At 45.7% G+C, this 27,631-nt stretch overlaps 2 protein-coding genes across 3 annotated transcripts in view; one reads left to right on the top strand and one right to left on the bottom strand.

Moving 5' to 3' along the window:
* The window catches only part of LOC106601886 (vasorin), a 52,741-nt gene extending 36,898 nt beyond the window's left edge, over nt 1-15,843 (bottom strand). For both annotated transcript variants that reach the window (XM_045715648.2, XM_045715647.2), the window contains exons 1-2: nt 15,466-15,843; nt 951-1,012 (exon numbers count right to left, since the gene is read on the bottom strand). The gene's annotated coding sequence lies outside the window, so the exon portion shown is untranslated. The remainder of the gene's footprint in view (nt 1-950; nt 1,013-15,465) is intronic.
* The window catches only part of LOC106592965 (coronin-7), a 384,873-nt gene that overhangs the window by 211,526 nt on the left and 145,716 nt on the right, over nt 1-27,631 (top strand). The window lies entirely within an intron of this gene.

Genomic DNA, 27,631 nt, shown 5'->3' with positions numbered 1-27,631 from the left:
TCTCTCTGAGGTTTGAGGAGTGGGGAGGAGGGAAAGGTAGAGGTGGTTGTAAGGCAATTAGTGAGTGTACTAATGATTCCAGACCCCACAGGCCTTGAGCAGTGGGCTGTGTTCTGGGTCAGAAAGGAGAGGAGGGGGGAGAAAAGCAGAGCACACTTTCCAAGCCTGCACAGTCCCTGTCAGACCTTAACAACAGCCCCCGCTGCCCCAGGGCCTGACTGCTGGACCAGACCACAGCTTGACCCAGACACACTCCCCCTGCCTCACATAATAGACCATCCCAGCTGGATCGGACACACTCCCCCTCCATCTATAATGGACCGGCCCAGGGGGGTGGAGAGGGGCAATTATCACCAGTGATTGAATAAGCCTCCCCTGCCTGCACTTTTATAGACCATCACACACTCTCTCTCACACACACACACACACACTCACCATCCTGTTGCCTTTCTGCCACTGCCCCTAGTCTTTATAACTTCCAAACCAGGCAGCCATGCCCCCCCCCCCCCCCCCCCACACACACACCCCCTCCATACTTCTTCAACAGCTCTCTCTGTTCAGTAAATAGCATGTGTGAGCTCTCTGTCGGACCCATGTTGTAGGTAGGTAGACAACTTCTCATTGAGGGACTCAGTCAAATGTGAAGAGGACTCATGAGGAAGGAATGTGTTGAGGTTAACACTATCAACAGCCAAGTGTGCTTTCTGGAAACTCTGAATGCAATCATGCAACAGAATGTTTCCTCATTCAGAAACGTGCCAAAAATGTTACCCCATGAAACTTCTGAAGTGAACTAAAACGTGTCTGTTGACAATAAACTTGTATCATCTTGTTTCATATGGATAAAGTGTTAGTAGTTGTATTTCTGGTAGTATAGCAACTTACTACTCTGTCATATAAACATTGAAGAGGAGTGAAATGGATGGTCAAACAATGAACCCTTAACTTACCCACTAAACAAGATGTCTCCTCCTGTTTCACTTCACTGTGGCGGTGGTGGTGTCCCCTCTATCTGTAGACAACAGGACAAACACATTAACACACACACTGTATTTGTGACTGACCAATCATCTTGAGTGTTGAGGTGTGGTCAGAACACACAGACTAGTTCTTGTGGTTAAGGTTGGTACAGTAGTTTAACTCACCTCTTTTGGGGATTGTTTTAGTTATGGTTAACCAGACCTTTTTTCTCCCCATCACCCCACAACAACCCCCATCTCCTTCCCTCCCAGCTCCAGTCCTGTTCTCCACATCACCCCACAACAACCCCCATCTCCTTCCCTCCCAGCTCCAGTCCTGTTCTCCCCATCACCCCACAACAACCCCCATCTCCTTCCCTCTCAGCTCCAGTCCTGCTCTCCCCATCACCCCACAACAACCCCCATCTCCTTCCCTCCCAGCTCCAGTCCTGTTCTCCCCATCACCCCACAACAACCCCCATCTCCTTCCCTCTCAGCTCCAGTCCTGCTCTCCCCATCATCCCACAACAACCCCCATCTCCTTCCCTCCCAGCTCCAGTCCTGTTCTCCCCATCACCCCACAACAACCCCCATCTCCTTCCCTCTCAGCTCCAGTCCTGCTCTCCCCATCACCCCACAACAACCCCCATCTCCTTCCCTCCCAGCTCCAGTCCTGTTCTCCCCATCACCCCACAACAACCCCCATCTCCTTCCCTCTCAGCTCCAGTCCTGTTCTCCCCATCACCCCACAACAACCCCCATCTCCTTCCCTCCCAGCTCCAGTCCTGCTCTCCCCATCACCCCACAACAACCCCCATCTCCTTCCCTCCCAGCTCCAGTCCTGTTCTCCCCATCACCCCACAACAACCCCCATCTCCTTCCCTCCCAGCTCCAGTCCTGTTCTCCCCATCACCCCACAACAACCCCCATCTCCTTCCCTCCCAGCTCCAGTCCTGTTCTCCCCATCACCCCACAACAACCCCCATCTCCTTCCCTCCCAGCTCCAGTCCTGTTCTCCCCATCACCCCACAACAACCCCCATCTCCTTCCCTCCCAGCTCCAGTCCTGTTCTCCCCATCACCCCACAACAACCCCCATCTCCTTCCCTCCCAGCTCCAGTCCTGCTCTCCCCATCATCCCACAACAACCCCCATCTCCTTCCCTCCCAGCTCCAGTCCTGCTCTCCCCATCACCCCACAACAACCCCCATCTCCTTCCCTCCCAGCTCCAGTCCTGTTCTCCCCATCACCCCACAACAACCCCCATCTCCTTCCCTCTCAGCTCCAGTCCTGCTCTCCCCATCACCCCACAACAACCCCCATCTCCTTCCCTCCCAGCTCCAGTCCTGCTCTCCCCATCACCCCACAACAACCCCCATCTCCTTCCCTCCCAGCTCCAGTCCTGTTCTCCCCATCACCCCACAACAACCCCCATCTCCTTCCCTCTCAGCTCCAGTCCTGCTCTCCCCATCACCCCACAAGCTGAGCAGGAAGTGGTGTTGTTTTAACGTGATGCATTCCAGCGCCGTATGGGAGGGGTGCGAGGAGGGAGGTAGGGAGCGTGCTGAGCGGCAGCAGGCCGTGTGGCGTATGAGGCGTTTTGGCACGGGGAGTGAGAGGATGAACGACTGAACCAGACAACGATAGAATGACAGAGGAAGTGAGGGAGGGAGGAAAAGGAGAGCAAGAAGGCAGGCTGTCTTCTGTCTGTCAGCTCCCTGAAGGCAGTGTATCACAGTAGGACAGTAGTTTAACACAGATACAGTACTTAGTGAGTGAAGACAGGGTATCACAGTAGGACAGTAGTTTAACACAGATACAGTACTTAGTGAGTGAAGGCAGGGTATCACAGTAGGACAGTAGTTTAACACAGATACAGTACTTAGTGAGTGAAGACAGGGTATCACAGTAGGACAGTAGTTGCTGTCTCTGTCTGTGGTTCAGTGTGTGTGTGTGTGTTAACAGAGCTGCTGTTTCTGTCTGTGGTTCAGTGTGTGTGTGTTAACAGAGCTGCTGTTTCTGTCTGTGGTTCAGTGTGTGTGTGAACCAGGTTATAACCCATGACCTATGTATTTAGATGGCTGTGCAGTGACTGCTGATGTGACTTTACTGCTGTATGACTTATTGCTGTGTGACTTTACTGCTGTGTGACTTTACTGCTGATGTGACTTTACTGCTGATGTGACTTTACTGCTGATGTGACTTTACTGCTGATGTGACTTTACTGCTGATGTGACTTTACTGCTGATGTCACTTTACTGCTGATGTCACTTTACTGCTGATGTCACTTTACTGCTGATATGACTTTACTGCTGATGTGACTTTACTGCGCGGAGTGACTTTACTGCCGAGTGACTTTACTGCTGTGTGACTTTACTGCCGATGTGAATTTACTGCTGTGTGACTTTACTGCTGTGTGACTTTACTGCTGATGTGACTTTACTGCTGATGTGACTTTACTGCTGTGTGACTTTACTGCTGATGTGACTTTACTGCTGATGTGACTTTACTGCTGTGTGACTTTACTGCTGTGTGACTTTACTGCTGATGTGACTTTACTGCTGTGTGACTTTACTGCTGTGTGACTTTACTGCTGTGTGACTTTACTGCTGTGTGACTTTGAATAACAGTAGATATGACCCCTGCTTGACTCTGAGTACACAGTGTAACTCTAATTCATACAAACAGATGTTTGATACTCTTCCAAACCGGTAAAGTGACACTGACAGAAAGGCGTTGTTAACCTGTTTGTGTAATTAATGAGTGTACCTGTGTTTCTTTGTGCTCTTGCCAGCCACTCACAGGTAACACACACACTATACAGTCTCAGCTGATCGTATCGGGCTGTGTGTGTGTGTGTGTGTGTGTGTGTGTGTGTGTGTGTGTGTGTGTGTGTGTGTGTGTGTGTGTGTGTGTGTGTGTGTGTGTGTGTGTGTGTGTGTGTGTGTGTGTGTGTGTGTGTGTGTGTGTGGACGCCAGAGACTGACTGTTGACAACAACATTGCTGTCAGCATCAAAAGGACACAACAGCTCCAATAACACATTTTCATCACGCCGATCCTCAGGCGACAGCGCTGATGGAAGAGCAGCCTGTTTGTGTGTCTGTCTGTTCATGTTCAGTTCTAACATAATGGATTAGAGACAAACTCTATGTCCAGTTCATCACAAACCCTGTGTTTATGTTATTCTCCATCAGACCTGGGTTCAAACACTATTTGAAATCATTTAAAATACTGTATCTGTGTTTTGATTTATCTAGCCTGTTGGAATGGAACCAATAGAAAAGTATTGAAATGGCAAACTGCAAACCCCACCCACCTGGCCCTCCAGGCAAGCTAAAGCAAATGATCAAAGTATTTGAACGATTTTGAATAGTATTTGAATCCAAGTCCAACTTTGGGAATTGGATTGAACCAAACCACTTGATATAGAGGTGACTGGTGCTGAGAGTCGTTAGGCCCTGGGGCTTCCCCAACAACATATTCATTACAGACTCAGTTATATATTTATTTATGAGGACTCCTTTAAGCTCTGTTCCTCCAGTAGATTAAACTCAACCCAGCGAACAGATGTATGCATACATCCACACACACACACACACACACTACGCCGTACATTTGGACACACACAGAGAGATAGAAGTACATTCTTGCACAAACTCGTACACACAAACATACAGACACACACCTCTTATCTCTCTTAATCTAGAAGTTGTTTTTCTCCTGTTTCCTTGCACCACAGTCATCCAGAAACCTTGTCATCCAGAAACCTTGTCATGCAGAAACCTTGTCATGCAGAAACCTTGTCATGCAGAAACCGTGTCATCCAGAAACCGTGTCATCCAGAAACCGTGTCATCAACGGTCATCCAGAAACCTTGTCATGCAGAAACCGTGTCATGCAGAAACCGTGTCATCCAGAAACCGTGTCATCCAGAAACCGTGTCATCCAGAAACCGTGTCATCCAGAAACCTTGTCATCCAGAAACCTTGTCATGCAGAAACTTTGTCATCCAGAAACCTTGTCATCCAGAAACCTTGTCATGCAGAAACTTTGTCATCCAGAAACCTTGTCATCCAGAAACCTTGTCATGCAGAAACTTTGTCATCCAGAAACCTTGTCATCCAGAAACCTTGTCATGCAGAAACTTTGTCATCCAGAAACCTTGTCATGCAGAAACCTTGTCATGCAGAAACCTTGTCATCCAGAAACCTTGTCATCCAGAAACCTTGTCATCCAGAAACCTTGTCATCCAGAAACCTTGTCATGCAGAAACTTTGTCATCCAGAAACCTTGTCATCCAGAAACCTTGTCATCCAGAAACCTTGTCATGCAGAAACCTTGTCATCCAGAAACCTTGTCATGCAGAAACTTTGTCATCCAGAAACCTTGTCATCCAGAAACCTTGTCATCCAGAAACCTTGTCATGCAGAAACTTTGTCATCCAGAAACCGTGTCATCCAGAAACCGTGTCATCCAGAAACCGTGTCATCCAGAAACCGTGTCATCCAGAAACCTTGTCATCCAGAAACCTTGTCATCCAGAAACCTTGTCATCCAGAAACCTTGTCATGCAGAAACCTTGTCATGCAGAAACCGTGTCATGCAGAAACCGTGTCATGCAGAAACCGTGTCATGCAGAAAGCTTGTCATACAGAAACCTTGTCATGCAGAAACCTTGTCATCCAGAAACCTTGTCATCCAGAAACCTTGTCATCCAGAAACCGTGTCATCCAGAAACCTTGTCATCCAGAAACCGTGTCATGCAGAAACCGTGTCATGCAGAAACCGTGTCATGCAGAAACCGTGTCATCCAGAAACCGTGTCATCCAGAAACCGTGTCATCCAGAAACCTTGTCATCCAGAAACCTTGTCATGCAGAAACCTTGTCATGCAGAAACCTTGTCATGCAGAAACCTTGTCATCCAGAAACCTTGTCATCCAGAAACCTTGTCATGCAGAAACCTTGTCATGCAGAAACCGTGTCATCCAGAAACCTTGTCATTCAGCCAAGCGTTCATAAAGGTGTGAAACAAGGAGATGTCTCCAAGAGCACACAGTCTAACCAGAGAACACTTCAGCAACACCAGAGACTACAATGTACAGTATACACCAACACCAGAGACTACACTGTACAGTATACACCAACACCAGAGACTCCACTGTACAGTATACACCAACACCAGAGACTACACTGTACAGTATACACCAACACCAGAGACTACACTGTACAGTATACACCAACGCCAGAGACTACACTGTATACACCAACACCAGAGACTACACTGTACAGTATACACCAACACCAGAGACTACACTGTATACACCAACACCAGAGACTACACTGTACAGTATACACCAACACCAGAGACTACACTGTATACACCAACACCAGAGACTACACTGTACAGTATACACCAACACCAGAGACTACACTGTATACACCAACACCAGAGACTACACTGTACAGTATACACCAACACCAGAGACTACACTGTACAGTATACACCAACACCAGAGACTACACTGTACAGTATACACCAACACCAGAGACTACACTGTATACACCAACACCAGAGACTACACTGTATACACCAACACCAGAGACTACACTGTACAGTATACACCAACACCAGAGACTACACCGTTAGGCTGTGTAGGTCATCTCTGTTAGGCTGTGTAGGTCATCTCAGTTAGGCTGTGTAGGTCATCACCGTTAGGCTGTGTAGGTCATCACTGTTAGGCTGTATAGGTCATCTCTGTTAGGCTGTGTAGATCATCTCTGTTAGGCTGTGTAGGTCATCTCAGTTAGGCTGTGTAGGTCATCACCGGTAGGCTGTGTAGGTCATCACCGTTAGGCTGTGTAGGTCATCACCGTTAGGCTGTGTAGGTCATCTCTGTTAGGCTGTGTAGGTCATCACCGTTAGGCTGTGTAGGTCATCACCGTTAGGCTGTGTAGGTCATCACCGTTAGGCTGTGTAGGTCATCACCGTTAGGCTGTGTAGGTCATCTCCGTTAGGCTGTGTAGGTCATCACCGTTAGGCTGTGTAGGTCATCACCGTTAGGCTGTGTAGGTCATCACCGTTAGGCTGTGTAGGTCATCACCGTTAGGCTGTATAGGTCATCACCGTTAGGCTGTGTAGGTCATCTCTGTTAGGCTGTGTAGGTCATCTCTGCTGACCTCAACACAGAGTCATGTGGTTCTGATCTGGGTGATACCGGCCTCAAGACTAAATATTTACAATCTAAAAATAGGAGTACGGCCCTGAAAACAGATGTACTCAACCGCTCAGAATAGACACATTGATTTAGTCTCTGTCCATCTCTAACCCATCACCTCTTCACTCTCCATCTCATCTCTAACCCATCACCTCTTCACTCTCCATCTCATCTCTAACCCATCACCTCTTCGCTCTCCATCTCATCTCTAACCCATCACCTCTTCACTCTCCATCTCATCTCTAACCCATCACCTTTTCACTCTCCATCTCATCTCTAACCCATCACCTCTTCGCTCTCCATCTCATCTCTAACCCATCACCTCTTCGCTCTCCATCTCATCTCTAACCCATCACCACTTCGCTCTCCATCTCATCTCTAACCCATCACCTCTTCGCTCTCCATCTCATCTCTAACCCATCACCTCTTCGCTCTCCATCTCATCTCTAACCCATCACCTCTTCGCTCTCCATCTCATCTCTAACCCATCACCTCTTCGCTCTCCATCTCATCTCTAACCCATCACCTCTTCGCTCTCCATCTCATCTTTAACCCATCACCTCTTCGCTCTCCATCTCATCTCTAACCCATCACCCCTTCGCTCTCCATCTCATCTCTAACCCATCACCTCTTCGCTCTCCATCTCATCTCTAACCCATCACTTCTTCGCTCTCCCTCGCTCTCCCATCTCTCGCTCTCCCATCTCTCCCTCTCTCTCTCCCTCTCTCTCTCCCTCTCTCTCTCATCTCTCGACTGTTGAATCTACAATTTCCTCCTATTCCCTCTGTCGATCTTTCTGTTTCTCTCTCCTTAGTCCTCCACCACGATCTCTCTCTACCTCTCTCTCTCTCTCTCTCGACTGTTGACTGTCCCAGTTCTCTCTTCCTGTCTGTGTGACTTATGACTTCAGTCCTCCCCAGGCAGTTGAGAGCAAAGCAGTGTGGCGTTAAAGTTTCAACCAGAGGCAACATGTCCACATTAGAAATAACAAGATCACTAGAAACCAACCCATATTAAAGATGGCCTGTGTGGGATACATGGAGAGAAATAGAGAAAACACTAGATGTTGTCCGATGTTGACGTTTGGTTTTTTAATAGTCGCCCTTAGGGCTTCTGAGATTCTTGGAAAGAGTCTTCTGCTGATTTAAGACGTAACCTGACTAGTCCTGACTTGTATCACCATCACAACTGGGTCATGTTCATTAGGGCACAGCATAGCAAAATATTTACAAATGGAGAATGGAAATGGAAAGAAGCGTTTCTTAATGGACAAACTCTGATAGAACTTCCCAGTTTTTTCTTCAGTTTCGTGCCTTGTAAAAACCTTTACTGACATTGGTCCTGTAATAAGGTTGAAGTTTAGTTTCACACACACACACACAACCACTTCTCTGTGCGTATGGTAGCTGATAACGCTGCTATTAGCAGTGACTGAAACAGACCCAGGGGAAACGAGTGGCCAAGGACCTCAAACATACAGTGACTCAACCAGAGCTGGTGTGAATGTGTTTATGGTAAACATGCCTACGTCTGTGTGTGTTTGTGTTTGTGTTTGTGTGTGTGTGTGTGTGTGTGTGTGTGTGTGTGTGTGTGTGTGTGTGTGTGTGTGTGTGTGTGTGTGTGTGTGTGTGTGTGTATACTTGGGCGAGCGTACTAGTCAGGGCTTCCTGTGATTTCAGTTGGTCCTACTGACCCTAAGGCAGCAGCTAACCATTCCCCTGACCATTACTCTATTGACTTATCATTAAATCTATATGTGGGTAAACGTTACCAGTTAATGTTCATCTGACATTAGTCATTAATAACAATGATTACATATCTGACCCTCCAGTCAAGGTTCAAGGCTGTGGTCACACTAAACAAAGTATAAGTGTTCTTTGTGTGTGCAGGCCCAGTCACTGTTTGCAGTCCCTTCTCTCTCAATCTATTTCTCTCTCTCTCTCTCCCTCCTCTCTTTCTCTCTCTCCCCCTACTCTCTATCCTTCCCTCTGTCCCTGAATTCCCCCACCTTTAAGTTTCTCCAGCCACTACCATTCTAGCCTGGATGGGTACTAGTCTGTTTGTGTCATCATGCCAAACATGACAAGGAGTTAGAATGATAGCACCAACAGATCTGGACAAAGCTACTACTCTCCATCCCTCTTTGACCATCCAAATCTCTCTCCCCTTCCTCTACCCCCCCCCCCCCCCCCCCCCCCCCCCCCCACTATCTCTCCCCCCTCCCTCCCTCGACCCCCCCCCCCCCCCCCACTCCCCCCCCCCCCTCTCTCCCCCCCTCTCCATCCCTCTTTGACCATCCAAATCTCTCTCCCCTCCCTCTACCCCCCCCCCACTCCCCCCCCCCCCCACTCTCTCTCCCCCCTCTCCATCCCTCTTTGACCATCCAAATCTCTCTCCCCTTCCTCTACCCCCCCACTCTCTCTCCCCCTCCCCACTCTCTCTCCCCCTCTCCATCTCTCTCTCTGTCTTCCCATCTCTCTGGTTCAAGGCTCATTTGCTAATGACAGTGTTGGCCCGAGGTAACTACAACCTTAGATTAAGGGTCATTTATCTTTTTTTATGGCCTCACTGAAACATGGCAATTTGCGGTGGCTCTCTGGGATGTGCTCGCTCTCTCTCTCTCCCTCCCCCTTGTCCTCTCTCTCGTTCCCTCTCTCTCTCTCGCTCTTTCTCTCTCTCCCTCCCCCTAGTCCTCTCTCTCGATCCCTCTCTCTCGCTCTCTCTCTCGCTCTCTCTCTCTCGCCTTTTCTCTCTGGCCCCAGTTCTCACTTTTGTTTAGTGGCCGTTTTGCCATTTTTCAGATGTCTTGGCATTTTCCATGTACTTCCAGACAGAGAGAGAAAGAGGGAACGAGAGAGGAGGATAAAAAATAGGTTGATTCCAGTCAAAAGGCTGAGAGGGCAGTTTCTGAATCTGAACTTCTGTCTTTCCAACCGTAATTCAGTCTTTCAGGGGGAACATCTGTCTCGGAGCCCATCTCTCCTCTTCAAATGTGAATTCTGAGCGTTGGCAAGAGGGAGTGTGTGAGACAGGAGTTATTTGCGGTTTGGTTCAGCTCACGCCGGCTCCGCTGGTAGCCTCTGCGTACTCGTGTATATTTAAACTGAGGTTTTGAAGTGGTTCTTTGGAACGCATCATTTGGCTGGAACGGCTTGAGTCTTCTTCAATTTGGCTTGGCGGGCAAACACCGTGAGGGGATCGGTTTGCTTTTCGCATACCGCTGGGTCAGCATTGATGTGCGAGGCCCTTTGAAGTGATTAAAGCCAGGGGCTTTCTTTAAGCGCCTTGCCCAAGAAAGCTGCTCTGACTCTGGGACGTCAACAGTGGCACGCCCTGTGTATTGTGGAACACCTGATTCTGGTGGTGGGATGGAGGCCTATGTTGAACTCATTGTGACACTGTGACTGTAGCTAAGACCCAAATAAACACACACACACACACAACCAAATGTGTGTGTAGGCACAAACACACTCCAAACACGCTGATTGTAACACATACACTCTGACACACACCCCCTTGCTAATTGGGATGCACGCTTGCTTTCACACGGTTTCGCTAATACAAAACACACATAGGCACACACACAAAAACACACACAGGTTTCTTATGCCTTGCCAGCTCCAACTCCCTGCCTGCTGTGTGACTGCCCCCTCCCCGTCTCCCCTCCCCCCCAGGCCTCCTCGCCTCGCCACCTGACTTTTAACACCCTAATCCCTCGTTGTAGAGGGTGGAAGGCCTCACCCTAATCCCTCGTTGTAAAGGGTGGAAGACCTCACCCTAATCCCTCGTTGTAGAGGGTGGAAGGCCTCACCCTAATCCCTCGTTGTAAAGGGTGGAAGGCCTCACCCTAATCCCTCGTTGTAAAGGGTGGAAGGCCTCACCCTAATCCCTCGTTGTAGAGGGTGGAAGGCCTCACCCTAATCCCTCGTTGTAAAGGGTGGAGGGCCTCACCCTAATCCCTCGTTGTAAAGGGTGGAGGGCCTCACCCTAATCCCTCGTTGTAAAGGGTGGAGGGCCTCACCCTAATCCCTCGTTGTAAAGGGTGGAGGGCCTCAGACGATCACTCCTAATTGGGTATAAAAGGGGGTTACTGGCTGAAGTACACTCTGTGATATGAAATTCCTTTGCTCTTAGAGACGAGAGGAGCAGAGCAGTTGCCTGGTCCTAGAGGTGTGTGTGTGTGTGTGTGTGTGTGTGTGTGTGTGTGTGTGTGTGTGTGTGTGTGTGGTGTGTGTGTGTGTGAGAGAGAGAGAGAGAGAGTTTGGACAGTACAGCAGGAAAATGCTGGTGGGTTGTTATGTTATTCTGACACTGGTAGACTGAGTCATCACAGTCTCCTATATGCACACTTCTTCTAAATAGATGAAAGGCAGTTTTCCAATGACCCCGAAGCAGAGATTAAACCCTGGTGTGGTCACATGTCTGAAACAAATGCCAAGAGTGGCTGTCGGTCTATCCCTCCAGGGGTAATGTGTGTGGCTACCTGTCTGTCCCTCCAGGGGTAATGTGTGTGGCTACCTGTCTGTCCCTCCAGGGGTAATGTATGTGGCTACCTGTCTGTCCCTCTAGGGGTAATGTGTGTGGCTACCTGTCTGTCCCTCCAGGGGTAATGTGTGTGGCTACCTGTCTGTCCCTCCAGGGGTAATGTGTTTGGCTACCTGTCTGTCCCTCCAGGGGTAATGTATGTGGCTACCTGTCTGTCCCTCTAGGGGTAATGTGTGTGGCTACCTGTCTGTCCCTCTAGGGGTAATGTGTGTGGCTACCTGTCTGTCCCTCCAGGGGTAATGTGTGTGGCTACCTGTCTGTCCCTCCAGGGGTAATGTGTGTGGCTACCTGTCTGTCCCTCCAGGGGTAATGTGTGTGGCTACCTGTCTGTCCCTCCAGGGGTAATGTGTGTGGCTACCTGTCTGTCCCTCCAGGGGTAATATGTGTGGCTACCTGTCTGTCCCTCCAGGGGTAATATGTGTGGCTACCTGTCTGTCCCTCCAGGGGTAATATGTGTGGCTACCTGTCTGTGGGTGGGTGGGTCGGTCGGTGGGTGTGTGTGTGTTTGCAACATGGGTGTGTGTGCTTGTTTGCGTGTATGCGTGCGTGCCTGCATGATTATGCACATGTGTGTGTGTGTGTGTGTGTGTGTGTGTGTGTGTGAGTGAGCCAGCCTCTCTCTCTGACAGGAGACATGTGTTTAATTATTTTAATGGTGTTAAATAGCCGAGGCCCTCCAGAGTCCCCCTCACCAGGCCTCACCTCCACGAGCAGCCAGTCACAAGAGGGGTCCCAGGGCCACTGGGTTATCCACCCGGTCAGTGTGTGTTTTACATTAATAGCCTCAACACACAGACATAAGCTTGCACACGTAGACACACACACACATCTATACACATGTGCTCCTAGTCAAAATCTAGGCTCTTGGCAGTGTTGAGGTTAAACAATCTCAGTGATTCCATCTTCTCTGTCATCTCAGTCAAGTATCACACTATACTAGACAAAGGAATGTTTTCTTATTTTTTTTCTCTCTCTCTCTCTCTCTCTCTCTCATATATATATACTGTTCATTGCCTGAGAAATCCTACCATCTCCCCACCACTGTCTCTGTCCGGTCCAGAAAGCCTGTCTCTCAGCACTGAGAAGTGACAGACTGTTCTCCTGTGCCAAGAAGTCAGTGCTCAAATACTGAGACACACAGCAGAGGAGATAGTAGTCCCTACCACAGGAGGCTGTTGAGGGGAGGACGGCTCGTAACAATGGCTGGAATTAAGTGGAGTGGTGAATGGAAATGGTATGGAAACCATGTATTTGATACCATTCAATTTATTCCATTGCAGCCATTACTATGAGCCCGTCCTCCCCAAATAAGGTGCCACCAGCCGCCTGTGGTACCCACGAAACACAGATAGGAAGGAGACAGACCATAGGGGTCCTGTCTGAACTGTCTCTGTTACTGTGTCTGTCATTATAGGGACACACTTTCCCCTGTCTTCTCATGACCTATGCATGCCAGGGACAACGTGTTGTATATATGGCCCTTGGTAGTCAAAATGAAACATTCATTGTCTACTGTATAGCACATACACATACGAATAGCCACACTTCTGTTCAAGCCAACGTCAGTCTGTCTGGCTAATATGTAGCCTGAGTGAGAGGTCTGCAGCTATAGGCTACATACAGTACTTGACTGTGTAATGACAGCTTCATCTCTCCTTTCAAAACACATAGGGCGGAAATAGTCCCCCGGAGAAGATGATCCTCGCACGAAGGGTTATTGGAGTAGTTTACCCCGCCATTTGTTGGGCCCGCAGTGAAAGATTAAGCGATTTTCCGTGCTTGTGTGCGGGCGCGCAGAGCCGGCAGATGGATCTCGCTCAGAAATAGGACTGTTGCTACATACCTCAACCTCAATATTCAAATGTTTGGAAAATTGGCCTCAGTGGCGAAGACGCAAAGATAGCGTATGAGATGTAGCGGTTCGACTTGGCGAGATAACATGAACAGCCTACTATGCGCTCATCTGGATGTTGTTTGGGAAAGGTGGACTGGATACGTTTATTATGATCACTGTTAATTAAAGTTTGATGACACAAATAATAGGCCTTTTCATGATTTATCACATGGTTTATGATAGCCTCTGATTTATATCCATGTAGTTTATTATTGGGAGGAATTGTGAGACATAGACATGTAGCATATAGATTTGAGTAAAGTTGCGCATTTCAATTACGCATGGGATGTAGGCTTGTAACAATGAGATGGCTGTTGGTGATTTATTTATAGAATTCCCCTAAATTTGAAACGTTTTAACAACTGTTTTCCTAGAGTTTTCTCCGACGTTATTCAGTGTCTGAGTAGTTTTAAGTTGAAAGGCAACTCGCATGATTTTACTGATGCCTTTAGCGAACGCCGACGCACATCAATCATTAGACTGAAGATCAATAGCTGTTTGAAACAAGAACAAGTGTTTTCCAGATGGTAATGGACACGTTAATAACTGAGTACCTACCCTACAGGTGGGGAGGTAGATACCATTTGGAATGCTGCGCAGCAATAACCATGCCGAAGCAAGACAATGTATAGGCTATGCCTCCTCTCATGTTGAAATAAACACAGTCGAAATCAATTGCGCTAATACGGAACCAAAACTGGCAACTGGTTCGAACACTTTATCTTTTAATTTGAATTATTGGTTATTTTGTCATGGGACTGCAGGTTCTCCAAATCAATGTGAGGTCCTTGCTGGCTGTTCTGCTGCAAATTCACAGCAAACACATGGATAATAACAGTTAATCTCGTTTTACCCGGTGTGACCAAACATATTTGCCTCCAGAACTAGACCAGCCTATACCATTAGCCTACCTTTGAACTCGTGGCGAACAGAGCAAATTAGACGCTTAGTTTTTGTCTTTTGAAACCAGTTGTTTGTTGAACGTCCCTATCCTATAACCTATGCCGTGTGTGTTCTCATCTGGGCCGGTCCCCAGCACCAGCCGCACGTCGAAAACAGCTTCTCCCGGTGGTAAAAAAAAGGACCGGCGTGGTCTAGACGCCAGCTCTGCCCAGCACAGCGTCCTGTGGTCAAACACTTAAGCAGCCTACTAGTTAGTGATAAAGTTACGATTGAAGTGTTTCCAGCTGTTGTTATGCACAGATTAGAGAAATCCTGCGGCGTTTGACTTTCCTATACTGATTTGTTAACGCTCTTTAGGCTATATGAGTGATTTTGAATATTTGTAAATGATTGAATGTTTTTAAGGGATTTTGAATGTTTATGCTTAAATGATCCTCGGTTTGCATGGTACAAATTCGAAGCTGACAACCTGTTGTTTACAGAATGTTGTAGGGTTGTCATTCAGTGCGGTGAGAAGGTGTGTCTGGGAGAACATTTCACCTCCAGCCAACTCCTGTCATACAACGTTAAAACACCATAACATAACAGGGGTGGGAGTGTGGAGGCTGTAGAAGGGTGCTGTGTACTGGTAGGCATATATGTTTCTTAAAAACGAATGTCTCTTTATGAAGAATAATAATAATAATAATTACTCATTTTCATTTGAATGATGTTATTACTTTTCAATAAATTACGTAAGTTATTCATGCAGAGTTGATAAACGCAAGCTTTATCTAAAATCATAACCCCACATTCTTCTCAGCTATAGGGCATGTTTTCCAAAACTGCACTGCTTTACGCATTCTGCAACATGTTTCCTACTCAATGACCAATCTGTGTCACACAACTTTGCATATTTAAACGTTGCAGTTTATTCATAAAACCCTTCTGTTCGGGGGAAAAACTTACCGGTTCAGTTCTCTGCGTAAAGTTTGAGTTGCGGCGCACTCAGAAATGTGTACTACATAATATTTTAATCCGAGAGGACCCACGTAGAACAGTAAACAGTTCGAAATCCTTTAGTCGTCCGTGGTGCACTCTGTCAAAAGTCCCCGAAACTGTGCAACAGCATAAAGTTATTAAAATACATTAAAACTCTTCAGCCACCGGTGTCTAGCGAGTGGTTGAAAGCTCCACGTCGAGGAATGCGCTTCAAGTGTCCGGCGAGAGCCCATAAGCTTCCCGACCCCAAGACAAAAGCGCTTTATTGGCGAATGGAAGGGAGAGTTTTAACGAGAATGGGAGGGGCGACTCGAGGCGAGCTGGAACGCGACCCAGAGCGCTCAGAACTCCACACTGGTCTGCTGCAGGGGCTTGGAAAGCAGCGCTCATATGCTGCGCTCTCCTCCTTGACAGATAAAGTTGGGGCAACGCAACAAAAAAAATGGCTACATTTTTCTTTTAGTTTCACACCGTAAACCTGCAGGACCTGTTTCAATAACACGCTTATGAGAAGTATTTACTTGCAAACTTATTTTGTGAAGTTCTGTGTTCATATTTTTTAAAGCACATTTTCAGTATGGAATGGTTTGTACTCAAACGACTGTGAACCAGTTTCAACATTTATAAGATTGGAGCCTATAATGCGTCCATTGCCTACAATTAGGCCTAATTTTATTTCTTAGCATGTTTAGCATATCAGTTTATATTTGTTATTCTTGGATAATTGTTCATATGGGCTTGATGTATGAAATGGAAAAGGAACAGCCTTGTATTTTGACTGTCAATCACTTGGCATTTGAGAAAAGCACGTGTCAATTGTCAAATCTCTCATTCGCACATATGGTGTCTTAATTCATGAATGTTGTTGCACCGTTAAACTGGGAGATTCGTAGGCATTGAATACTTCCGAGTGCTGCGTAGCCTTGCAGCCCGTCGGCAGCTGGCACCCTATTTTAAAGTGTCTTAGAATCGGTTTCCAACGAGGTGAAGTAATGGGATATCTGTCAGTAATGGTGTAACCATGTCACATACTCAGATATAGATACTTTTAGAAACATATTATGTCTCAGAATTGTCCATAATATAGTTGGAAACGGGACAGAAGTGAACTAAAAGGAGCTATTTATATCAACATATTGCATGGAGTTCTGTTTGTTGTAAGTGGCCTAATTCCTTATATAATATGTTTATATCTACAGGAATCTCAATCTAGGCCTATACCTGATAACTAAAAAATGTTAAAATGAATACAACTATTTTACACAGTGCTCTCTCTTCTGATGTGTTAATGACTGGATTTGGGCATCCATAGCAGCGCAGCCATAGGGCGATTCTACCACTATGCTTGTTGACACAAGACTGTGAAAATAATTGGTCTGAGGTCAACACTACCCCTGTATATTTGTGGGTGGCGTCACTCCCCCCGGCTCTGTAGGTGTACTTTGGCTGGGTCCGGCCCCTGCAAGGGCAAGATTCAACAAACACACCACAGGGCTTTGGCTCCTGGGCCGGTGCAAGTGTATGTCTCTGGAAATGTTTTGGCCCTATTCTGTGTGGAATAAGGGACACTGTTGTTCCATTCTTCACAATGGGTGAACCATGCTTTATTAACAGCATTTCTTCTAAACTGTAACTGTCATTCCTCATTTATGTCACTATGGCTCGTTCTTCTTCCATAGTTATGATCCATATAACACACACACACACACACACACAACACACACACACACACACACACACACACACACACACACACACACACACACACACTGTAACACACATCTGTATCAAATGACTGTAAATTGCAGGAATAGACAAACGACTTCATGCTTGTTCTCCAGGCCCAGATGTCCTTGTCCCATATAGTCCATAATGCAGCTGAGTTTTATGTTTTCAAAGAACATCAACCCTGAATCCTCTGTAGCAGTTTATCACAACTACAGAGAATCACACATACAAATCACCCAGCAGTGCCTCTTTCTGCCTCTACTGGGTCTCTCTCTCTCCCTCTTGTGCTCCAGAGTGGCGCAGCGGTCTAAGGCACTGCATCTCACTGCTAGAGGCATCACTACAGGCACTCTGGTTCGAATCCAGGCTGTATCACAACCGGCCGTGATTGGGATTCCCATAGGGTGACGCACAATTGGCCCAGTGTCGTCCGGGTTTGGCCGGTGTAGGCCGTCATTGTAAAGAATTTGTTCTTAACTGACTTGCCTAGTTAAATAAAGGTTTCCCTGCCTCCCTGCTTCCCCCACCCCTATCTCTAACTCCCCCCCCATTCTTCTCTCCCTCTCACTCTCTCCCAACTCTCCCCTCTTTCTTCCCCAGTAGAGTATGCCAACAGAACGAACCCAGAGTTGAACTGCTGACTGTGCTAAGGTCATACAGGTACAGGCTGGTAGTTATTTATCATAGTCATCAGTGCTGTGTGTCTTGGAAGCAGAGGTAGGACCACAGTCTCCAGAGCCCAGGAACTCACACACACACACACACACACACACACACCACACCGTTCACCTCCAATGGCGTCAGCCAACGGCAGCTTTAGATAAACACTGTGGGGGTACACACACACAAACACACGCACAGACGTACACGCACACGCATACACACACCACCCGACTACCCCTGGTCTGTTCTGTTTACCTCCAGTCATCATCAGTAGAATCTAATTGGATGACTTAACTCCCAGAAGGCATAAGATAGCAGGGGACATTTCTTTTCCTTTGTTTTTCACTCCCTTAGATGGAAGGATAGTCCTCCTCACCATCACCCACTAAATAGAAAAGAATAGAATAGAAAATGATTACAAGTTTTTTTGTACCTCCAAGGTTTTTTCCTTTAGCACACAACCCATATAGATTTAGACAGTGGACTATGGTGGGCTACACATGCAGTGATGTTGAAAGGTCTGGACCAAATGCATTATGAGTGGTGGTGGTGTAAGTCAGGGTTGCTGTAATAACATGAGCCCGGTGTCGTCAACGCGTTCAGCTCCCTAATCATTATGGCCCAGTTAAAGATGGCTACGCGGAATCCAGCCCGCTGTAATGTTGCCCAGGGGAACCAGTACAACAGTGAGCTGGTTGGGGTTGGTCCAAGAGCCCTGGCCCTGCCAGCCAAAGGCTCCAAGCTGAAGTACTACTTATCCACACAGCAGTCTCCTCCTTATTACCCCTTTCCCTTCCTTTCCATGCTTCTTTCTCTCTCTTTTCTCTCTCTTACTTTCTTTCTCTCAAATTATTGAGCTTTTTTTTTACCGTTTCGCTGCTTGGCTGTTTTTCTTTTCTTGCTTACTTTCTTTTTTGTTTGTTCCACTTTCTCTTATTTTCTGCTTTTTCTTTCCCTCTACTCTCTCATTCCCCCTTTTCTGATATCTTCTATTATTATCATTATTTGTAGAGTTGTTATGGTTTCTTCTCTGACATTTCCTCTGTTCTTCCTCTCTGATTCTGAACTCTTTCTCTTTCTCAGTCTTCTATACTCTCTCTTTCTATTTCTCTCCCTCTTTCTCCTTCCTCTTTCTTCTTTTACGTTGTAGGCCTTCTCACCTGCCCTCATTCTATTCTTCTGGGATATAGAACATGGAGTCAGAATGGTTGAACTGGTGTAGGGAAGTGTAGGACCTCTGTGATAAAGACCAGTGACTATCAATTCACATCAACTGTATGTCCATAAAGCATACATTACATACCTGTAACTCCATACTGAACAGAACGTCATGTTAGTGGTGGACAGTGTTAGTGGTCCAGTGTCTGCTCTCCACCAGTCTCTCACTGGACTCACTGAGTTGCTATTTATAGAACCTGCTCAGATAATGGACTTTCCACCTGGGCCTCAACAGAGGAAGACTTGAATCTCCCTGGTTCCTGAATGAGAGCGAGAGACACACACACACACACACACACACACACACACACACACACACACACACACACACACACACACACACACACACACACACACCCCCCCCCCCGCACATAGAGAAGGAGAAACACACACACACACACGGAGAGAAGAGAGAGAAACACACACATAGAGAAGAGAGGAGACACACACACACACACACCTAGAGAAACAGACACACACACACACACACACACACATAGAGATAGATAGATAGAGAGTAATAGAATAATGAATGAGGTTGAGTGGGGGTGGTTCTGGGAACCCTCTCCCCCCTCCCATAGGGACAGCCTGGGAACTAGCAACATGGTTCTTTTCTGATAGACTCACAACACTGTAAAACCCCTTCTCATTCTTCCCTGTCTCTCGAGGTAGATATTGTCCCTAACCGCAGATCTCAGATCAGATCACCCCACCCCCAATCTTTACCTTAAACTGAGACTTAGCTCTATGACGTGACTATGAACAGCATCAAATATATTTTACAATAGATTGATGCAGAGGGTTGCACTCGCGAGCACCCACACAGAGCATCTGCACGTGTGCTCGAGAGTTTGCGTGTGTGCGCACATTTTGACCATGCACATATATGTTTGTGTGTGGGTTCTTGACAGACGTGACTACTCGTCCCCAGAAAGCCCTTGGCTCCCTGCCTTCCCACAGTCCTCCTCCAGCCCAGTAGCCGCTATGTGTCCGTGGGAAGCTGCCGAGAGGAGAGTGGGAGAGACCTGGTCCTTGGCACTCTGGGAAGTCACATGGAGGGAGGGAGAGGTAGGGAAGGAGAGGGAGGGAGAGAAGATGGGGAGAGAGAGGGTAGTAGGAGGGGGAGAGAAGGAGAGAGGAGAGGGATGTACAGAGGGGAAAAGGAGAGGAAGGGAGAGATGGGGAGAGAGAGAGCGGGTAGTGGGAGAGGAAGAGGGAGGGAGAGGAGAGAGAAGGATAGGGAGAGGGTTCTCTGGGGGATGTTTTGGTAACACTGAAAGTGATAGATAGGAATAATACAGTAGTAGTTTGGGAAGCAATAAGTACGATACCCTATAGGGGACAATAAAGTTGTATTCAGTTGAACTGTACTGTGTTGAATCTACTTGAAAAAAAATATGGTTCCTGAACTGTGACAATCGCAATCGAGTTAAAGGAGCAAAATACCATAGTGGACAATAAAGATGAATTGAATCATATTGAATTGAAAAAATATATATGTGGTTCCTGGGGTGGAAGCTGAGGTGAGTTAAAGCAGTCACCATGAAGGAGGACATGGGGGACAATAAAGTTATATTAAATTATTTGTATGGTATTTTATACAAAAAATGATAGAGTAAATATGTGCTAGGATAGCAGCTGAGGTGATTAAAGCAGAAGTAGGAAGTACTGGCCATTGGTGTGAAAATAAAGCATCAGATAAAGGCCTGTGTGACTCTAAACATTGGCGTCCAATATTGACTCTTCCCACCTGTTGTGGTGGTTGACACTGGCCTATTAAATCCCACTTCCACAGTGATAAAGCTGTCTTCCTCCTGTGGAAACCTACAAGGACCAGAACCCACGCTTCTCTGTGATTGTATAATGTTATTTAGGGTTTTATGTGTTAATGGTGGGTTTGTATAGTGCTATATATTTAGCATAAGTGGATGTTTTTGGAAGTTTAGTTTAAGGTTTTACATGCGTTGATTATATGTTTGTATGGTGTTATATAAGTGTCTGTTTATTTAACCTCTCTGGGGTATGTGGGACGTGACCGTCCCACCTGCGGGACACACTATTCAACAGCCAGTGAAATAGCAGGGCGCCAAATTCAAAACGACAAAAATCTCATAATTCAAATTTCTCAAACATACAACTACTATATCCCATTTTAAAGATACACTTCTTGTTAATCCAACCACATTGTCCGATTTCAAAAAGGCTTTACGGCGAAAGCACACCATACGATTATGTTAGGACATCACCTTGACAATAAAAACCACACAGCCATATTCCAAGCAAGGAGAGGCGTCACAAAAACCATAAATACAGCTAAAATGAATCACTAACCTTTGAAGATCTTCATCAGATGGCACTCATAGGACTTCATGTTACACAATACATGTATGTTTTGCTTGATAAAGTTCATATTTATATCCAAAAACCCCATTTTACATTGGCGTGTAATGTTCAGAAATGTTTTGCCTCCAAAACTCCCGGTGAATGAGCACATCAATTTACAGAAATACTCATCATAAACGTTGATAAAATATTAAACTGTAATTCAAAGAATTATAGATACACTTCTCCTTAATGCAACCGCTGTGTCAGATTTCAAAAAAACTTTACAGCGAAAGCAAACTTTGCAATACTCTGAGTACAGCGTTCAGACACGAAACCAAACCCACCATTTTGTGGAGTCAATAAAACTCAGAAATAATATTATAAATATTCACTTACCTTTGATGATCTTCATCAGAATGCACTCCCAGGAATCCCAGGTCCACAATAAATGTTTGTTTTGTTTGATAAAGGCCATCATTTATGTCCAAATACCTCCTTTTTGTTGTCACGATGAAAAGTTGTCACGATGAAAAATGTCACGATGAAAAGTCAAAAAAAGTTCTATTTACGTTCGTAGAAATATGTCAAACGATGTATAGTATCAATCTTTAGGATGTTTTTAACATAAATCTTCAGTAATATTCCAACTGGACAATTCCAAAGTCTTCAGAAAAGAAAAGGAACACAGCTCACACTCACGTGAGCACGCGCCTCTGAGCGCATGTCATTTCCGCACTCATCAACTTCCAGGCCCTCTTGTTCATGCCATATTCACAGTAGAAGCATGAAACAACATTCTAAAGACTGTTGACATCTAGTGGAAGCCTTAGGAAGTGCAAAATGAACCCTAAGTGACTGTGTACTGGATAGGGATTCACTTGAAAGACTACAAGCCTCAGATTTCCACACTTCCGGGTTGGATTTTTCTCAGGTTTTTGCCTGCCATATGGGTTCTGTTATACTCACAGACATCATTCAAACAGTTTTAGAAACTTCAGAGTGTTTTCTATCCAAATCTACTAATATCTACTATGCATATCCTACCTTCTGAGCCTGAGTAGCAGGCAGTTTAATTTGGGCATGCCTTTCATCCGGACGTCAAAATACTGCCCCCTACCCTAGAGAAGTTTTAAGGCTGGCTTTACTATGTGTTAATTGAGAGGTGGCCAGGGCCCTATGACCCTCTGAGAGTGGGAACTAGGCTAGTAAGAGCGGAAAGGTCTGGTTGTTCCCTCTGACCATCTCCTTATGCCCTTTCTCACCATCCGTCTGTCACGGGTTCACTATGGAAGAGGTTATTGAACTTAACCTTGGAGTCCAAGAGAGAACTTCTCCAAATATGTTGTCTTCTGGTCTTCCTCTTTTGTTGCCTTATTTTAATCTGCTGTTGTTGTTGTCAGAAGGGAAATAGATGTTCTGGGATACACCATTAAGGCTTGTGATTGTCAGGTCCTCTTCTATGTGAGCTGGTGTGCAAGAGAGATTCCGAATTTCTGTAATGTTGGTTCTGATAAACTCTAGATAAAGTATCGGCCACTTTCCATTACAGCCACTGTTGAGTGAAGCGCTACGGTCACAGTGTCGGGGAGAGATGCGTGCTACGCCTCAAGATTTGTGTCAATGAGCAAAATAAATTAGGCCCAGATTCAGACCTCAGAAATATTTGCATTGAAACATTGAACATTTAGGAAGAATGGATGTTTTGGTCCCTTGTTTGTGTGAAGGATGAAGGGAGCAAATAGAGGAGAGAGCGAGGGAGGGAGAGAAAGGGGGAAAGTCAGAGTGAGAACAAGAAAAAGAAAAGGGGGGGGCAAAGTCCGAGAAAGAGAAAGAAAAAAGAGGGAGAAGCATGAGTGCACTCAGAGATTGACTCCATGCAGCCCTTGTTTATGAGAGAAACACCACAGCTGAGCTGAAGCTTCTGAGTGGGACAAACACACTGCTCTCTATTGGTTGTTGTGGAACAAACCGCATGAGAACTCAAGTCATTCAGAATGATTTCAGTGATGACATTTTTTATTTAATTTAACCTTTATTTAACTAAGCAAGTCAGTTAGGAACAAATTCTTATTTATAATGACGGCCTACTCCGGCCAAACAACGCTGAGCCAATTGACACCCAATCACGTCTGGATGTGATGCAGCCTGGATTTGAACCAGGGACTGCAGTGACACCTCTTGCACTGAGATGCAGTGCCTTAGACCGCTGCGCCACTCGGGAGTCCACATCTGCTCAGCAATAGATGATGTTTTCAATCAGAATGATTTAATAATAATGTAGGATTTATATAACCCTTTTCAAAGACCCAAAGACGGTTATGTTTTTTAAAGACACTATTTAAAAGAAGAGGATCCAGTCAGAAGCCCAGCATTAGTGTATCTGAGGTGATTTGCATGTCTATGCCTGAGACCCACTGAGCTGAAGCCTAGGCATTAGTTACGGAAGCACACAGTCCGAGCAGCAGGGAGAGCTGGCTCTCTCTCTGTCTGTAACGGAGGGATTTTCCTTATCACTCTGGCACCGATTAAAACAGAGGGAAGAGTATGGAGGGGGTGAGGAGCAGAGGAGGGGTGGGGGCCACTAGGGGTCACTTTGGAGGTCAGCCAGAAGTGGACATTTCCCATGATGCACAAGGAGCATACATGCACAGCATGAATTATTGACCGAGGTGAAAGATAGAGGTCTCATGTTGCTCTTTCCTCTCTGTCTGTCTCTCTGTGTCTCTGTCTCTCTGTGTCTCTGTCTCTCTCTCTCCCTCTCTCTCCCCGTCTCTCCCTCTGTCGGTTTCTCTCTCTCTCCCTCTCTCTCTCTCTCTCTCTCTCCAGTCTCTCTCTCTCTCTCTGTGTGTGTTTGTGTACTGTGTGTGTGGTATGGTATGCCAGGTATTAAGCAGAATGCCTGTGGTTTAATAAGGGGGGTAATTGGTGTCAGATGGATCTCTGTGCCTCAGATATGTTTAATATATACACACACTCATACACAGAGAGTATGTTCACTATGCGCTGGGTGATGCCTCAGATATGTTTAATATATACACACTCATACACAGAGAGTATGTTCACTATGCGCTGGGTGATGCCTCAGATATGTTTAATATATACACACTCATACACAGAGAGTATGTTCACTATGCGCTGGGTGATGTTTGGCATCCTCTCTGAGATATTATTTGCTTTGGGGAGCGTTGTGTGTTTTTATTGGGCACAGGGGAGGGTAGTGTGTATTTCCTGGTTTACTCTGCAGGTTTTACTAGATCATTTATTCCATCCTAGCCAAATGTCTTTCTCCCCTCATGCACTACGCTTTTTCCATGTGCTAACTTTTACTATTCCACAGTGTATCCTGCCCTCCATCCACCATTCAGACTGATCGTAGTGGAAGGTGGATAGTTTGATGCTCCTCTCGGTAAATATTGAGGGTCTTATTCTGGTGACATGATTATTGATGCTTGTCTGCCGTTTGACAAATAAAATAAATGTTGCACTTTAGTCCATAATAATGTCATCATGTGGGCTATACCTGCACGGTATCTGTGAGCTGTGGGCTATACCTGCACGGTATCTGTGAGCTGTGGGCTATACCTGCACGGTATCTGTGAGCTGTGGGCTATACCTGCACGGTATCTGTGAGCTGTGGGCTATACCTGCACGGTATCTGTGAGCTGTGGGCTATACCTGCACGGTATCTGTGAGCTGTGGGCTAGAGTACACATGTCAACACCAGAGTGGGCACATTCACTAGATCTACTCAATAACTATTGTGACAAAACCAACAGTAGGCCTAGAGTTGAAAATGCCATGGAAACCCATTTAACTTGTATTTTTTACTCGGGACATGGGAATTTAACCTCAAGGTATTTTTATGTGCACTACTTATTTACACAGACTTTTATCTGCAACAAGTTAATATGATGGAAACACAACTGATGGGAAAATGCGCATATTGTTTTAATGCAGATGTAAAAAAATATTCACATAAATCTTTTGCCAGTTGGATGGAAACCTAGTTCTAGACACCATAAACAGTCTGGCAGTAGTCCAGTGTCACTTTGATTATGGCTGCACATCATGGTTCACCAGCAGCCCCAAACAATAAGCCTCCAGCCAAACAAGCTTGTAAGAATTGTATTGAACCTCCTCCCTCATACTCCTCTGGAGGTCGAGCCTGTTAAGCAGCTAGGCTAGCTATCAGTGGAAAAAATGGTTCTGGTTCACAGAATTATCACGGACTCAGCCCCCAGGTACGTCCACCAGGGTAAGTCCATAGCCTGAGACTCCAACATTCACTGTTTTAAATATAAGAGTCTATCTGGTAAGAACACATTTCTATATACCGGCACAGATGAGTGGAACAAACTACCACAGTAAGCCATACCATCCTTAACCACTTTTAAAAAGAATGTCAAAAGCTGGCTAATGTGTGAACAGTATAACAATTTTTTTGTCTGTATCTCTGTAATGTGTCTATCTATGTAATTGTATATGTATTTACATACACAGTAGGGACCACAATGGAAATACTTCCCCGACTTTATTGTGCAATTCCGGTCACTTTAGAAAATCTTTATACTGTGCCTTCAGAAAGTATTCATACATCATGACTTATTGCACATTTTGTTGTGTTACCTGAATTCAAAACAGATTTAAACAACAACCAAAAAAATCACTGTTTTTGGACATTATTGCACATTAATTGAAAATGAAATACAAAAATATCTAATTTAACTATTCATATCTAATTTATAACTATTCACCCCCCTGAGTCAATACTTTGTAGAAGCACCTTTGGCACTGTGTCTGTATCAGCTTTGCACATCTGGATTTGGGGCTTTTCTTCCATTCTTCCTTGCAGATTTTCTCAAGCTCTGTTAAGATGGATGGGGAGTGGCGGTGAACAGAAATCTTCAAGTGTATTATTTCACTGTATCACAATTGGGTCAGAAGTTTACATACGCTAAGTTGACTGTGCCTTTAAACAGCTTGTAAAATTCCAGAAAATTATGTCATGGCTTTAGAAGCTTTTGATAGGCGAATTGACATAATTTGAGTCAATTGGAGGTGTACCTGTGGATGTATTTCAAGGCCTATCTTCAAACTCAGTGCCTCTTTGCTTGACATCATTGGAAAATCAAAAGAAATCAGCCAAGACCACAGAAAAGCAATTGTAGACCTCCACAAGTCTGGTTCATCCTTGGGAGCAATTTCCAAACCCCTGAAGGTACCATGTTCATCTGCACAAACAATAGTACACAAGTATAAACACCATGGGACCACGCAGCCATCATACCACTCAGGAAGGAGACTCGTTTTGTCTCCTAGAGATGAACGTACTTTGGTGCGTAAAAGTGCAAATCAATCCCAGAACAACAGCAAAGGACCTTGTGAAGATGCCCGAGGAAACTGGTACAAAAGTATCTATATCCACAGTAAAACGAGTCCTATATTGACATAACCTGAAAGGCCGCTCAGCATGGAAGAAGACACTACTCCAAAACCGCCATAAAAAAGCCAGACTATGGTTTGCAACTGCACATGGGGACAAATATTGTACTTTTTGGAGAAATGTCCTCTGGTCTGATGAAACAGAAATAGTACCGTTTGGCCATAATGACCATCGTTATGTTTGAAGGAAAAAGGGGGAGGCTTGCAGGCCGAAGAACACCATTCCAACCGTGAAGCACGGGGGTGGCAGCATCATGTTGTGGGGGTGCTTTGCTGCAGGAGGGACTGGTGCACTTCACAAAATATATGGCATCATGACGAAGGAAAATTACGTGGATATATTGAAGCAACATCTCAAGACATCAGTCAGGAAGTTAAAGCTTGGTCGCAAATGGGTCTTCCAAATGGACAATGACCCCAAGCATACTTCCAAAGTTGTGGCAAAATGGCTTAAGGACAACAGAGTCAAGGTATTGGAGTGGCCATCACAAAGCCCTGACAATCCTATTGTCACGGTTGTCGTCGGTGAAGGAGGACCAATACGCAGCAGGTACGTGTATGCTCATCTTGAGAATTTATTTACTTCAAAAAATGAACGTACAAAAATCACAAAACAAAAGAACGAACGAACAACTACAAACAGTCTGGCTAGCATAGGCTCAACACAGAACAATCACCCACAAATCACAAACACAAACACACCCTAATATATGGGACTCTCAATCAAAGGCAGATAGACAACACCTGCCTTCAACTG

Source organism: Salmo salar, chromosome 03 (genome assembly GCF_965601325.2).
Source record: "Salmo salar chromosome 03, fSalSal1, whole genome shotgun sequence".
In the NCBI taxonomy this organism is placed as follows: Eukaryota; Metazoa; Chordata; class Actinopteri; order Salmoniformes; family Salmonidae; genus Salmo; species Salmo salar.
The sequence above is the reverse complement of the archived record's forward strand: the minus strand, read 5'-3'. Positions and strand labels throughout refer to the sequence as shown.